Source organism: Nicotiana tabacum, chromosome 7 (assembly GCF_000715075.1).
Source record: "Nicotiana tabacum cultivar K326 chromosome 7, ASM71507v2, whole genome shotgun sequence".
In the NCBI taxonomy this organism is placed as follows: Eukaryota; Viridiplantae; Streptophyta; class Magnoliopsida; order Solanales; family Solanaceae; genus Nicotiana; species Nicotiana tabacum.
This window is the reverse complement of record NC_134086.1, coordinates 47,584,479-47,599,990: the sequence shown is the minus strand read 5'-3', so window position 1 is coordinate 47,599,990 and position 15,512 is coordinate 47,584,479. Positions and strand designations below refer to the sequence as shown.

The window sequence follows — 15,512 nt, the reverse complement described above, 5'->3', positions numbered from 1 at the left end:
CAGGTTCCTTCACTCAACCATTTCCCCTAACGCCCTACACCCAGAACAATTTACATACATTACGCCTAGCAGTGAACAGTCCTAGCCTCAAAAGTCGACTCTTCAAGTGCCATGCAATATTCATACTTCCTTAACGTACTCTACACAGAAGTCAAGACTTGCTTTTCCGTCACGAATCATATGCCCTCACAATCACATCAACGAAAATTGAAATCAATCCACACATTCGCATCGTATGCTCACATATATCAAAGAAATCACTCACCCTCACAACAGAAGTCACATGCATGCAATTGGTACCATAAGCTTTCCCTTAATGTAAATCTCTACTAAAGTAGGCTTGCTCGACCCAAAATCAATTAGGACTTTTTCATGGTTGTAATGTGGGCTAAGGGACGGGTAGGATATATTTAGGAATATTGACTAACCCTCCTAAGCACTTTAACACATCACATGAGCAACTTTAGCGCAAATTCTTCAACCCACTTCACTTCCATAAACAATATCACCCTACAAATACTCTCTTTTTCTTTAAGCACTATATTAATTCATACCCACTAGCTGGAACAAGACATAATATATTCCTCTTTTTTTTTTACGATATTTCCGCTAGTGGTGTATTAGTTTACAAAATAAGTGCACCTTTCTTCCTTTTATTGGTTCCACTCAAAAAGCCATCCCACATTTAGTTCCTTCTTACTTCTTTTAGCGCTCATCTCACAATTAAAGTGCTTTAAGAGGTAATAGGATCAAAACAATGTCGATTAAGAACAAAAAGGGTATAGGCTCGTAATGCGGGTGCCAAACAAAAGGCCATAGGCTCAAAAGGGTTAACTAGGAACAAATTTTATTTGTGACAAGCAATTAAGCTCAAAAAGATCAAAGAAAGCCTAAAATCATTTTTCAAACCGAGCATCACCTAAAATTTCGCTTCAACTCACATACTGAGCAAGTTCTAGACATAAGTACAATACATGGACTACACAAAAACCTCACCACACATGGCATACGACTCATTCCAAATTAGCTCATCAAGACGCTCCGTTACGAGCATTCAATTCAGCAACAAACATACAGATTAAGGCAATTTAGTGAGATTCAACAAATAAGATTAGGCGTTAGACTCCAGGGTCTATTGTGTTCAGGTGTGTCAACGCTATGGGTTCTCTTTTGATTCTCTAGCTCTTAGCCCATTAACCTAATCTACAAATCGAAAAGAAAACAAAATAAAAAGAAAACTACCTATACCCGGTTCAAGTTAAACCCTTGAAAAAGAACCGTGGCCTAAAGAAAAACCAAGGGGGAGTTGCTACACTATCTAAGAAAGAAAAAAGAATAAAAAAATCTTTTTGGTGTTTTGTCTAGACTAACTTCCCTCAAGAAAATTGTCTAAAGGATCCGTCATCAGGAAGAGTCTACGTATTTGCCCCTTTTTTTTCTCTCGACTCAGTCCCTCAAGAACCCCGTCGATAGGGATCCATCGTCGGGACGAGCCATATATCTATTTTAAACTAACGATTCCTACTTAACAACATCAAAATTATCAAAGCAGAATGAAACAAAACAAAACCAACAGTCAATTGATACAATCACATACATACAATGAAGGAATCCCCACCTCACACTTAAAAATGAAGACATGTCCCCATGGCTTAAAATTTGAAAGAGCAGTGAGGTAAAGGAACTTCCCCAAAGGTTCACTCCTGGTCAGAGATGGTGTCTGGGTTGACATGGCACGCACGACCCAGAGCTCGCAGCCAGCCCATGAATTTTTTTTCCGACTTCACTTGTCGGTCAGCTACCGTGTCTACTCAAGTGACCAAATCAGTCATGGAGGTTCACAAACCAGCCATCTCCGCCTCCATCACAGTAAAACGGGACACCCGGGCAGCTCCTGAAGATGTTGCTGTCCCAGAAAGTCCTGTTGCTGCCACATTTTGCTCTTGAGCCTGCAGTGCTCTCCTCATGTGCTCCTCAGCATCCTATCCGTCATGAGAATCATCAGAGCTACTACTCGTAGACTAGCCACCTCTCTCCTCCTCCTCTACTACTTCCGGCTCCTTGCTCGTGGTCACCTTATCAGCGCCGAATTGGCCTTTCCTTTTCACCAACCTATCCACAGCTAGATCTTCGGGCACCTGAGCATCCCTGCATAGTTGAGTAACTAAAGAAGGGAAAAAGAACCCATACCTTTTTACTTGGCTACGGACGAATATCTCTTCATGCATCACTTTGGCCACGTCGAAGTCGTGACCATTTACAAATCACCAAATCAACGCAGCGTAGGGCCCATTGACCTCTGTAGTATTGTGAGACGGAATCAAGCGGTTGTTTATAAGGTACAGCCAACACTTCCCTTCAAAGGTGAGTGCTGAGGAGTGAAACTTCTCTCCATAGTCCATCCATACCACTTCTTTCCCAGGTGCACAAATTGTCTCAAAGAATCGCGCCCATTTTTCGTTCGTTGGGTTGCGGCCGTATTCATAGAAGTCATCATAAACAGCTAGAGGTGGAGGCAGCTGGTAGGCCATCTGTATCGCCACAACAGAAGCATTCACTGCCCTTCGGCCGTGACTACTCCATTATCATGCTCCGGTACATTCGCATAAAATTCCGGCACAACCGGTGCATTGCCCTCACCGGGCTCATTGATGAATGTGTGCAACCTCGCCTCACCAACTCCTCGTACATGTGAGAACAGTGTCTCTGGAGCTGTCTAACGTTAATACCTCTCTCTGAAATTGGCTTTTTACGAGCCTTTTCCTCAAAGCGGGCCTGAGCATTGGCCGAAACAAATTTGGAACTATCAAAGGAGCATGCAAGTGCAGCCCCTCGTGACTTAGATGAACCAGCCTGGCGGCTCGACGAGGCTCCTGTGGCACGTCATTTCCTAGATGGAGTCATGATTCCTGCAAAACGGAGACACATTAGCACAGGCCAACAGAAATTTTGTGACTCAATGCAGTTACTCAGACTTCACACGCATAAGGGGTCACAAACTATATAATCATGATCATTGGGACCTTTCCACAAACACCTTGTGAGCATTAGGCCTTCACAACCCTATTTTAAACTTTTTAGAACAAGAATCACCCACTTACACTCACCAACATCACATATCAAGTGGGATTCTACCCCACACTTATCATCCACCAACACCACAACATCTTGCACCAATTTCTCTACAAAATCTAAGTACAACTACTACAACATAGGCATAAGAATACAACCAAAAAATTCTGAGAAATAGAGAGAGAAATAAAAATAAATAAACAAATAAAAAAAAGAAGAAAGAAACTAGGGCTCATACCTGTGGTGAAGGAGAATGGGGAGGATGTTAGTGAACTCGGGGGGGGGGGGGGGGGGTCGTGAGATGGGGGACGGGAGGGGTTGGGATTTGGGAGTGTTGGGAGGAATGTCTTGTTGTTGTTTGGGTTGGAATGGGGGAGGGTATTGGAGGAGGGTTTATTAGATGGGGGAAAGAATAAACAAAAAAAATGAAAAAATTAAAATACACTTGAAAAACGCTGGATTTTTGACGAAACTAGCGCGCCCAGATGCACGAGCACTCTAAATTTAGTGCGTCCAATACAGAACCCAAGAGCTACTAGCACACCCAGATGCGCGGTTTCACTATTAACGCGTTTAACAACGCGATCAGGTGTGCGTCCAAGGCAGAAACTTTGCAGTTTAGCGCACCTAGTAGCACGTCCAGTAGTGCGGGCGTGCATCTAGGCGATTTTTTTCTTCAACTTTTCACCTGTTCTTACCTCGTTCGATGGCCTTAGCACCTGCCCTTTGTCACCTACATTGGTTATCTCTTCCTAAAACACAAAATTAACACTACTACTATCATTGGGTTGTCACCCAACCAGCGGCTTATTTAACGTCGTGGCATGACGGTTACAACAATTCAATGGGTTGCCTCCCATCTAGCGCCTGATTTAACGTCGCGGCACGACTCAACACGTTCTCAAGCATCCATCAAGTCCACCGAGGTCTTGTGACGTGCAAAGTCACCACCCCAGTAATGTTTTATCCTTTGACCATTCACCAAGAAAGTACCATTTGAACTCATATCCCGCAACTCCACAGCTGCATGAGGCTTCATACTTACCACAACAAAAGGGCATGACCAACGAGATTTAAGCTTTCCTGGAAAAAGCTTCAACCTCGAATTGAACAAAAGAACTTCTTGCCCTGGCTCAAACTCTCGATGTTGGATGTGCTTGTCATGCCACCTCTTAGTCTTCTCTTTATACAATTTGGCATTTTCATATGAGTGCAAACGAAACTCATCAAGCTCGTTGAGTTGCAACAACCTCTTCTCGCCAGCCAAGTCCCCATCCATATTCAGCTTTTTAATTGCCCAATAGGCCTTGTGTTCAAGTTCGACGGGCAAGTGACATGCCTTCCCATAAACTAACTTATACAGAGAAGCACCTATGGGAGTTTTGTATGCAGTTCGATATGCCCACAATGCGTCATCTAACTTCCCTGCCCAGTCTTTTCTATTTGCACTCACTGTTTTCTCAAGAATCCGCTTCACCTCTCTGTTTGATACTTCCACTTGACCACTCGTCTGGGGGTGATAGGCAGTGGAAACTTTGTGCTTGACTCCGTACTTTGCAAGAACATTATTCAGCAGTTTGTTGCAGAAATGCATTTGTCACGACCCAAACTAAAGGGCCATGACTAGCACCCGACCACACTTGCCGAGCACCAACGTACATTTCATCTAACCTTCATTATTATCTTTTAGGGCTGACGAGATCAATATAAATGGTAGACCTAGATCATGGAAAACCAGCAATAAAATATGACGGCATGAACATACATAGAAGGGGATGACCAGACAATCAAGAAACTACATATAAGGTATGAGTTACCACGCTACTATGAAAGACTATACAACAAAAACTAGCCGACAAGGCATACCAAACTATACATGAGCCGAAACCTGTCTATGAGCCTTTAAAAGAACATAAGTGTTGCAACATAGCCGGAACAGGGCCCCGACATACCCATAATGTCTATAACAAAAATTGCATACCAAGACCAAGGCAAGTCCGGAGAAGGGATCTCGCCAATCACCGCTGAACTGGACAGTCTACTGTGGTGGGGGAGCTGCACCTGCCTGTCTATCAGGACCTGCAGCACGACATGCAACGTCCACAAATAAAAGGACGTCAGTACGAATAAAGTACTGAGTATGTAAGGCAAGGAACCATAAATACGATCAGTAATGTAAGCAAGGATAGAGAATATACAACCTGTAACATCTTAGTACCTCTGAGGGCCACTTACATGAAATGCATGATACATATGTATAAATACATAAACCTTTAAAGCATTCGCCTCTGTGGGCGGCATCATCATCATATCGTACCCGGCCATAATAGGCTCGGTAGAATCGTACCCGGCCATGTGGAGCTCGGTAAAACCCAACTGATCAGTGGTTGCACAATAGGTACCGTACTCGGCCAACTATAGCGTGGCTCGGTAGAGTAAAATAGATACATATATATAATGCATGCTCGACTCATGGAATCACATTCTAAACCTTTCGGAGTGACGTAAGGTCGGTATCCTCTGTACACGTTATTAGGACTAACTCTTCACTATGAACCTTATAAGAATCAGGAAGTACCAACAACATTGATAACATAAGACTAAGAGAAGCAACATTAACATCAATCTTTCCATAAGAGGGAAAACAATGTAAGTACTGCTAGCTTCTAAGAGTAGAGTATCTTGGAAGATCGTTCATTACATTATGTACAATCGGAGTCGTGCAAAAGAAGGAAAGGGATAGCCTCACATACCTTGTATATACTGCCCCAATCTCAAGCTATGCAATTGTCAAAACTCCTTAGTCTACAATAAGAGAAACGATACTATCGTTATCATTTAAGCATCATAACTATTATGTATCGACCACAACCTATTTTACGATGAAACGGACAGAACCTCCCCTATATATATGACCTCACACCATTCAAAACAGTCACCAAACAACCCAAACAACATCAATAATAAACATATTGAGCCTCCCAAAATAGTTCACACACAGCCTAATCACTCCATACATACGACGACCACCGTAGTCGTGTCAAACAACCTGGAAATATTACGAATAACTATCAGCCCATAAACCTACATATATATGGTGTTTCTCCACACCCTTCCTCCTCCAAAACTCCACAAGATAGTAGTAAAATACGCAGCCCAACAACAATGCAAAACAGTCCACAAAACAATAACATTACTACCAAGCCTTTCGATATATATCTCACAAGTTCTAGCTTCAATGGCTTAGCCGCAACTTGGATAATCTTAAATACATATAGAGTAAGAGGTTCCTTACCTTTATACAGAAAGAAAAACTCCAATTTGACCTTAAATTTCCATGAAATATCCCTCCAATGCTGCCACAACAACAACAAAGCGAAACTAGCGATCAATTAGTGTTTTTCGGCACTAGAATCACTTTAGAAGGCCTGAAATCACCTAGGATTGATATTAAGAACATGAGGGAGTATTTACAGAACATAAACCCTTTAAAACCACCTCCCACATGAGCTGGAACGACACAAAAATGAGCAACAACAAGAAGAACAAGAGACTTACTAGCGCCACGGAATTCCCGACACTTGATTTGTATTGTTTGCCCTTTTTTTGGGTCTTGAATCTTGAGAGAACCTTGAGAGGATGTTACTAGGGTTCTAAGGTCTGAAAATAGTGAAAAGAAATGACTTAAAACGGGTTGGAGTCATCCTATATAGGTCCAAATATCTTAAACCGATTTAGTGGGCCCCATAGAGAGGTGCTTGGCGCAGTCTCGCGAAAATACAAATATCTCTCTACTCTGATATTGTATCAATGAATGGTTTAATGTGTTGGAAACTAGACTCATAGATCTTTAATTTGGTTGGTATATCACCCCGTAATTCCTTGTAAATTATGAGAAAAGATTAGAAACATTTGACCTAATGTTTAAGTAAAATTATGAACCTAAGTTGCGACAACTTTTGTCGACTTTTGTTTCATAACTCGTTTGACTTCAAAACTTATGATACGGATATTATATGATTAAAATACCTTAATAAATGACCTCTTGAGTGTATTAAGCGCCGCTAGATTACCTGAAAATACGAGTTACAACATCCTTGATTCGTTTAACTTCTAATACTGGTTAATCACTCTTATACACTCTTGTATCACTTAAGACCAATAGGATTGACTTCTTATCATCTCAAAGATAATTCCTTTTTGGATTTATGTTAACTAATATATGGCATGAACTAACACATGTGGATATGGGTTGTAACAGCATTCCTCCATCACTGATCAACACTCTGGGAGTTCCAAAGCGTATGAAGAGTGCTTCTTAACAAAGCTTACCACCACTTCTGCATCATTAGTGGGAAGAGAAATGGCCTCCACCCACTTAGACACATAATCGACTGACACCAAGATGTACCTATAACCATTGTAGTACGGAAACAGTCCCATGAAGTCAATTCCCCAAACATTAAAAAGCTCCAGTACCAGAATATTTTGTAGCGACATCTCATGCTTCTTTGTGATCGTTCCAGTTCTTTGGCACCTGTCACACATTTTAACAAAGGCGTGTGCATCCCTAAACAATTTTGGCCAATAGAAACCTGATTGTAGCACTTTCTGGGCGGTCTTGTCTCCACCATGATGACCTCCGTATGGCGAGGCATGACAGCTATGAAGTATGGCATTCATCTCCTCCTCAGGAACACATCTCCGCACCAACTGATCTGCACAGAGCCTGTATAAGAATGGCTCATCCCACATGTAAAGCCTCACATCATGCAGGAACCTTCTTCTATTATCGGGTGTCAATTCTGGTAGTGTCACCCCACTTGCAATAAAATTCACATAATCTGCATACCACGGGGCTGTGCTTGAGGTGATTGCCAATAACTCTTCATCAGGGAATGTTTCTTTGATTACACCCCCTTCAGCTACATGATTCCGATTTTCTAATCTGAACAAGTGATCAGCCACTTGATTCTCTGTTCCTTTGCGATCTCGAATCTCTAGGTTAAACTCTTGCAAGAGGAGGACCCACCGAATCAGTCTCGGCTTGGCGTCTTTCTTCTCAAATAGGTATTTGATAGCTGAATGATCTGTATAGACGATGACTTTGGTCCCCACTAGATATGACCTGAACTTGTCAAACGCCCACACCACGACAAGCAACTCTTTTACAGTTACTGTGTAGTTCATATGAGGTGGATTTAGAGTTTTGCTCACATATTAGATGGAGTGGAAGATTTTATTTCTCCTTTACCCCAAAACAGCTCCAATAGCCAAGTCACTCGCATCGCACATCAACTCAAATGGCTGCTCCCAATCCGGAGCAATTATGATTGGTGCAGTCACCAACCTTCCCTTTAGCTCCTTAAATGCCTTCAGACAGGAAGCATCAAATTTGAAGGCGACATCCTTCTCAAGCAACTTGCACAAGGGAGAGGAAATTTTCGAGAAATCGATCTATCAACCAGCTGCAACATCACAGTAGTGGGCCTTGGAGCTCCCAGGCCTAATTGCTTGAACAAAGATAGGGGCATCAGATTTATGCTCGCCCCCAAATCGCAAAGAGCACAACCCACATCAATATTACCAATGCACACAGGAATCGTGAAGCTGCCAGGATCCTTAAGCTTTTGAGGGAGCTTATTTTGGACACTTGAAGTGCACTCCTCAGTAAGTGCCACTATCTCAAATTCAGTTAATCTTCTCTTGTGAGCCACTATATCTTTTATGTACTTAGCATACTTTGAAATTTCATGAAGCACATCAATAAGTGAGATATTCAATTGAACCTGGCTCAACATAGAGAGAAATTTTGTGAATATGCGATCATCATTCTTTTTCTGCAATCTCTGGGGGAAAGGTGGTGGTGGCCTTGGGGCCTCCACTGGCTCTGGAATTTCAGCATCATTCTTTGGCTCGTGAGTCACTTTAGGGATCAACTCTCCCTCAGGTATGGGCTTGTCTCTCTTTTTCTTTGGCACTTTCTCTAGCTCCCTCCCGTTTCTAAGTGAAATTGCATTCACTTGAGGTTTTTTTTCTGTATCAATGGGGAGAGCACCTGCAGGTCTAGTGTTTTGATTTGTTGCTAACTGCTCCATTTGCCTTTCAAGATTTCTGAAGTCGGTCCTGAGTTGCTGATTGTCAATCAACAACTTCTTTAGCAAATCATTGGTACTTTCTTCCATTTGTTGGGGTGGTCTCTGAGGTTGATTGAAACTCCCTTGGGGTCTATGCTGATTCTGATTCTACTGATTTCCACCCCATGAGAAGTTGGGATGATTCCTCCAATTTGGATTATAAGAATTCCTATATTGTGCATACTGATTCGGTGGACCTCTGTTCTGTTACCCCACATAATAGATGGATTCTAGATTCGTGGGGCACATATCACTCATATGATTGTCGCTATAGAGTTCGTAGCAAATAGTCATTTGTTGTACATGTTGCATTGTCTGTGGCTGCTGTGTCATCCTAGTCATCTGATTGGCCAGCTTTGCAATATCGGCTCTCATGGCTGACACTTCATCGAGCTCAAGTAACCCAGCTGATTTTTGTTTAACTATCTTTCGTGAATCACCCTCACCTTGCCAGTTATTATCATTAGCAGTGAAGTTATTCAGCAAGATTTGGATTTCACTATATGGTCTGTCCATGCAACTACCCTCACAAGCTGAATCAAGATTCATCTTTGAAGCATCATCTAACCCATCTACAAAAGTGTGACCCAATACCTCGTCCATCTGGAAATGATGAGGACAGTCTCTGAGCATCTTCTTGTACCTTTCCCATGCTTAACGAAGTGTCTCGCCAGCTCGTTGTTCAAACCCAAGAATTTGATTCCTCAATATCTTTGTTTTCTTAGTAGGGAAAAACTTGATTAAGAATTTCCTTGCCAGATCATCCCAAGTGTGGATTAAATTTGCTGGCTCCTTATTCAACCACTCCTTAGCTTCCCTGATCAGTGAAAAGGGGAAAAGTGTCAGCCTGACAAAGTCCTTGGAAATGTTCGGATAATTGTAAGTGTCCGTAATTTCCAAGAAATTCTGAATGTGCCTCTGCGGTTCTTCATGATATAAACCCACAAATAGCTCTGTGGATTGGATCAGCTACACCATGTATTGTTTTAGCTCAAAGTGCCCAGTGATATCAGGCTTCACAATAGCCTAAGTCATATTAGCCAGACTGGGCCTTGCGGCTTCGATCACCACGCGTTCCTCATTAGCTGCCATCTTAATTGGATGTGGTTGAACTACGATGTCCAACTCTCTTTCAATTCTAGTTCTAGCGTCCACCTCCCTCCTCAATCTGTGAAGTGTTCGTTCAATTTCGGGATCAAGAGGAAGGAGATTGTTTGCGCTTCTACTTCTTCGCATTCAAGAAAAGAAAACTTGTATTGGCACAAACAAAGTGAACTGAAAATTAAAACTTGAATAAATAAATAATAAAAGCTCAACTCAGTCAAGTAGCTAATTTCTAAGTCTCCAGCAACGGCGCCAAAAACTTGTTGCGACCAAAAACACTCACGCAAGTGCACGTGATCGTCAAGTAATAGAGTGGTGAGTAGAGTATCGTTCCCACGAAGACTTATGATTAACTGTTGACTAATTCAAACTCAATTAATTTGTCTATTCAAGAGGTTTTTTCACAAAATAGAGATGTAATTGTTTTACTACCTAACTACCAAGCAATAATGTAACTAGAGCAATTAACCAAACAAATAACAATTTCAAGTAACAAATAGTAGGAGAGGATATTCCGGGGTCACAAGCTAGTTAACAATCATGTTATGTTCTTAGCTTAAAATGACTAATCGATTTACCTGGATTGTTGATTGACAGGGTTAATGTTACTCATAAGAATCTGTCGAGTCCTTACTCGCCTATTCAAGTTAACTCAATGCCTATATGTCTATGGAATTAAGATTAACAAGAATGCATTTATAATTCCTGTATTTCAACCAAGCAAGGTAATTGGGTATATGTCTATCCCAATTGCTAATCCGTTCCCCAAGGCCCGGGTTCAAGAACTTGCTCTATTTAATTCTATATGCAATCTAAAGTTCCCACTTTCGAGTTCAACTAAAGATTCGTAGATAGTATTTCACTATTAGCTACTCAGCAAAATAATTAAAAGCAGAATTAAATAAACAACCCAATATGATAAACCAACTTTGTCAAATTAAACTTCAAACAACAACATTCATCTTTCACCCATGACCCTAGAACAATGTGTTTTAGCTACTCATACTAGTGTTCATCACAAATAGGTTCAATTTCATCCCAAATAGTAAAAACCAAGAGAAGAAAAGAAGAACTTGATGGTCAAATCTCCTCCTTGCCTCTTGCCTCTCTATTTCTTGCACTAGACTATGAAAACCTCCCCTCTCTTCCTTGGGCGATCTTGAATTTATATAGGGTACGTGAGTTTTTCTCCAGGTTTCCAATTCTTCCCCTAAATAACTCTTCCCGAATTTTGAACTAGCGCGACCGCGCACCTGGACGAGCTAGTTGGCTGAGATTCTGTCATGGACACGCTAAAAGGAGCACGGTCGCGCACCTGGACGTAGATGTCCAGTTCTGTGTTTCATCACTTCTGTTCCTCGTCTTCAAGCGTACTCAGCTCTGAAGGGTTTTTCTTGTTTCAAAATGGTTCCAATCACAACTATTTAAGGCATCACCTAGGCTCCTCATCCTGCAATATATACAATTCACAATTAGAGCCTATTTTTAATCAATTAACCATGTTATGATATTGGAATATAATCGAATGAGAGCATAAACAATCGCCAAAATACCTAGATTTAACCTATTATCATCTTCCTTCAGGACCAAGAGCCAGATTATTTTCAAAACATGATGTTCGCAGTGGGTAAATCCTTCTCGGAAGCAATCAAAATGGGGAAAATGATTGAGAATGGTCTTAAGATAGACAAAATTATAAGTCAAGCAATTCTCAAAGCCGCAACTTAGGTTGTCCCGATTGAATCCGATAATTTTAGTGACACGAATGAGAAGCACGAAGAAATCATGATGACATCAGGGTCGAGAAGAGGTCCTAGGAGAGCATCTCGAAGGTATGAGCAACCTCATCAGGTTTCCCATGATTTCCCTGAATGCTATTATCCACTTCAGAACCCTCAATACTCTGTTGCTGCACCTCAGTATATTGCCCGGCCACCAAGACACCCCAGAAGGCGAGCACCAGCATCGCAAAATCTCCACCAGCCTCCACAAAATTTTCAAATGCCCTATAACCCACATCCAAGCCAGGGGTATAGAGGGGAACAAAGGCTGAAGATAATTTTACACCAATAGGAGAGTCCTATGCAAGCTTGTTTGAGAAATTAAAGCAGTATGACATGATTGCACCTATTCCTCCAAATCGTGTGGACCCCCGTGCAAGAAGCTTTGACCCTTCTAAAAGGTGTGAATACCATTCCAATACCTAGGGGCACAATGTTGAAAGCTATCGAGATTTGAAAAGAGAAATAGAAAGGATGATCTAGGAAAACCTGATTATGATCCAAGACAGTGACATCCAGAATATCACGCAGAATCCTTTACCTGCACATCATGATACACACTTTGTGGGGATGATTCCTGGTGACATGGAGTATGAAAATCCTCTTGAAAACCTGCTAACTGAGTTAATGATGTTGAAATTGGAGAAGGATCTGCTGATTCTGATAAGCAAATTTGTGGCTAAATGCCAAGCCTAGCAATTGAAAAGTCATTCCCTCCTCACTAGGAAGGAATCTTGGTAGCTTGTTTTGATGCCTTTTCTATTATCTGGGTTATTTCAGGGTTGTGATTCAGATTTTATTTGTTTGATTGAGTCAAACCCTTCTATCCCTCCATTCTGTTTGTGTGAGTCTTGTTTTTCTGTTCTGTTGCTATTTTCATTATTCGAGTTATTTTAGGGTTGTAACTCGTATTTTGGGTTGCTTGTTTAGTTGTAAAACCCTGTCATCCTTTACTCAATAAAATACAGTTTGTTGTTTTGTGTCATTCTGTTCCTAGTTCTTTTGTCGCTAGTTCTAATGACATGACATGCATGCAGAAATATTGGCCAGATCTTAGGAACTGATTTAATCTGGAATTCGATAACTAAAAAATACTTTTGAGGATTAACAAAAAGTTGAAATACTTTGGAACTAAAGTCGAGTAAAATTCACCTTCAAATCATTGTGAAGATCGGGCTTGAGGATGTTTAATTAATTGAAGTTTGTTGGAAAGTTTGACATTAAGGGATGGAAAGTGTCTTGTGACCACGACACACCAAGAAGACAGACATGTTCATTAATGTTGTGATCGCGAAAAGATACTATGTTTGGTGTTCTCGAGGTTGGGAGGCCCTTTTTCTGCCACCCAAATACTTTATATCCTTCGCTACCCCTTTTGAGCTTGTATTATTTTCTTTGACCACCCTCTTTTGGAATCAAGTTTAGAGTCGAGTCAAAAAAAAAAAGAAAAAAATGAAAAAAAAGTCTATGTCCCAAGAGTACAAACTGGGGCAATTTTCAAGTGAAAAAAATGAAGAAGAAAAGAATTGTCAAAGGTCCATGCCCTAAAAAACAGAAACTGGGGAAAACAAAAAAAAGAAAAAAAAAGAAAAGGAAAAAAAGAGAAAAAAGGAAAAAGAAGAAGAGAAACAGAAAGAAAGATGAAAAATAGTTTAGGTCAGATGTTTGAACTACGTTCGACCTGATTCCTTAAAATATAAGAATACATAGGCAGCCTCACGGTTCGGTCCAACCAAATAAGAATTTAGAAGAAAAAGCAAAAAAAAAAATAGAAAAAAATAGAAAAATCCAAAAATCTCCAACATCTGAAACTGAGGCAAAGATTTTATTTCATTTTTGAAGGAGTCGATTCCAAGAGTTGTAAGTCTACTACCCCTCATTTTGAGTTTATTTTGAGCCTTCATGCCGACCTTTCTTTCCAACCCTATCCAAAAACCTTCCAAATAAAGACCTCTTAATATGCCTTCAAGAATGCCAAGAGACGCATGTAATGAGCAACAGTTGTCACACGACGTAGAACATCGTCGAGTTGCTCACAAAAAGAGGGAAAGAAAAAGAAAAAGAAAAATGAGAGAGTCTTATTAGTGAAAACCTTCACGAGCACTATTAGACAACGAGAAGCAAAGATGAATAAATGAGAGAGACTTGTTGGTGAAAACTCCTCGGGGCACCACTAGTCGATAGTGAGTTGTGAAGCTGATGCAAAATTAACACGAATAAGCCGAACTTCAAAGGTCGTAAGAATGGTAAATGGGAAGAGTGGATTAGTTTGGTAGATCGGTCGTTAAGTCCAAAATGCATGTCATCATCATTAAGGCTAGTTATTGAAAAAAAAGAAAAAAAAAGAAAAAAGAACTCTTCCTTCTGTCCTTCCGACATGGGCATTTCTTGTTAATACTTGTTTCTTTGCATTGTTGTGTCTTTCACTTCGAGTCGGCCCTTGTCAAAACAAGCAAGAAAAGATTTCAAAATCTGTTACCAGCTTTTCAGTTGCACAAAGTAAATTTGGCCAGCGTACTCAGTTGTTACTATCAATATACCTTGAGGATTTGGTATATCAGCCAGAATCCTAAGAAATGGTCCAATTGGGTAAGCATGGCGTCGGATTTCATGGACCCTTTTAAAACTGACAAAGTTTTCTTTGTTTGAAACAGGAGCAAAGCAGTGCAAGGAAAGTGGTTTAAAGAAAAAAAACAACAAAAAAGGAGAGAAGAAAAAGAAAAGAAGAGAAGAGCCGACAAAGGGACGTTTCTAAAATTTTTGCCTTTTTCTATCTTGCTCATGTGCATGAAATTTTGCTATTTGGTTTCCACATTTTTCCTCCTAGGATAAAAGTCATAGTCTGATGGATTTTCCTCTCAATAAAAATCTTAGTCTCATGAATCTTATTCCTAAGATAGAAAAACCTAGTCTGATGAATTTTCTCCTAGGATAAACGTCTTAGGCTGATGAATTTTCTCCTAGGATAGAAATCTTAGTCTGATGAATCTTTCTCCTAAGATAGAAAACCTAGTCTGATGAACTTTCTCCTAGGATAAAAATCTTAGTCTGATAAATCTTTCTCCTAAGATACCAAAAAAGAGACCTAGTCTGATGAACTTTCTCCTAGGATCAAAATCTTAGTCTGATGAATTTTTCTCCTAAGATAGAAGACTTAGTTTGATGAACCTTCTCCTAGGATCAAAATCTTAGCCTGATGAATCTTTCTCCTAAGATACAGAAAAAAGTGACCTAGTCTGATGAATTTTCTCCTAGGATCAAAATCTTAGTCGGATGAATATTTCTCCTAAGATAATAAATTAGAATACCTAGTCTAATGAACTTTCTCCTAGGATCACAATCTTAGTCTGATGAATTTTTCTCCAGAGATAAAGGACCTAGTCTGATGAACTTTCTCCTAGGATTACAATCTTAATCT

General features: G+C 40.5%; 1 non-coding gene across 1 annotated transcript; it reads left to right on the top strand.

Annotated features, from left to right (window-relative positions):
• The first annotated feature begins 9,816 nt into the window (after window positions 1-9,816).
• On the top strand, window positions 9,817-9,920 carry LOC142162556 (small nucleolar RNA R71). Its single transcript, XR_012693804.1, has one exon. It is a non-coding gene; the product is annotated as a small nucleolar RNA R71 (small nucleolar RNA).
• The last annotated feature ends 5,592 nt before the right edge of the window (window positions 9,921-15,512 follow it).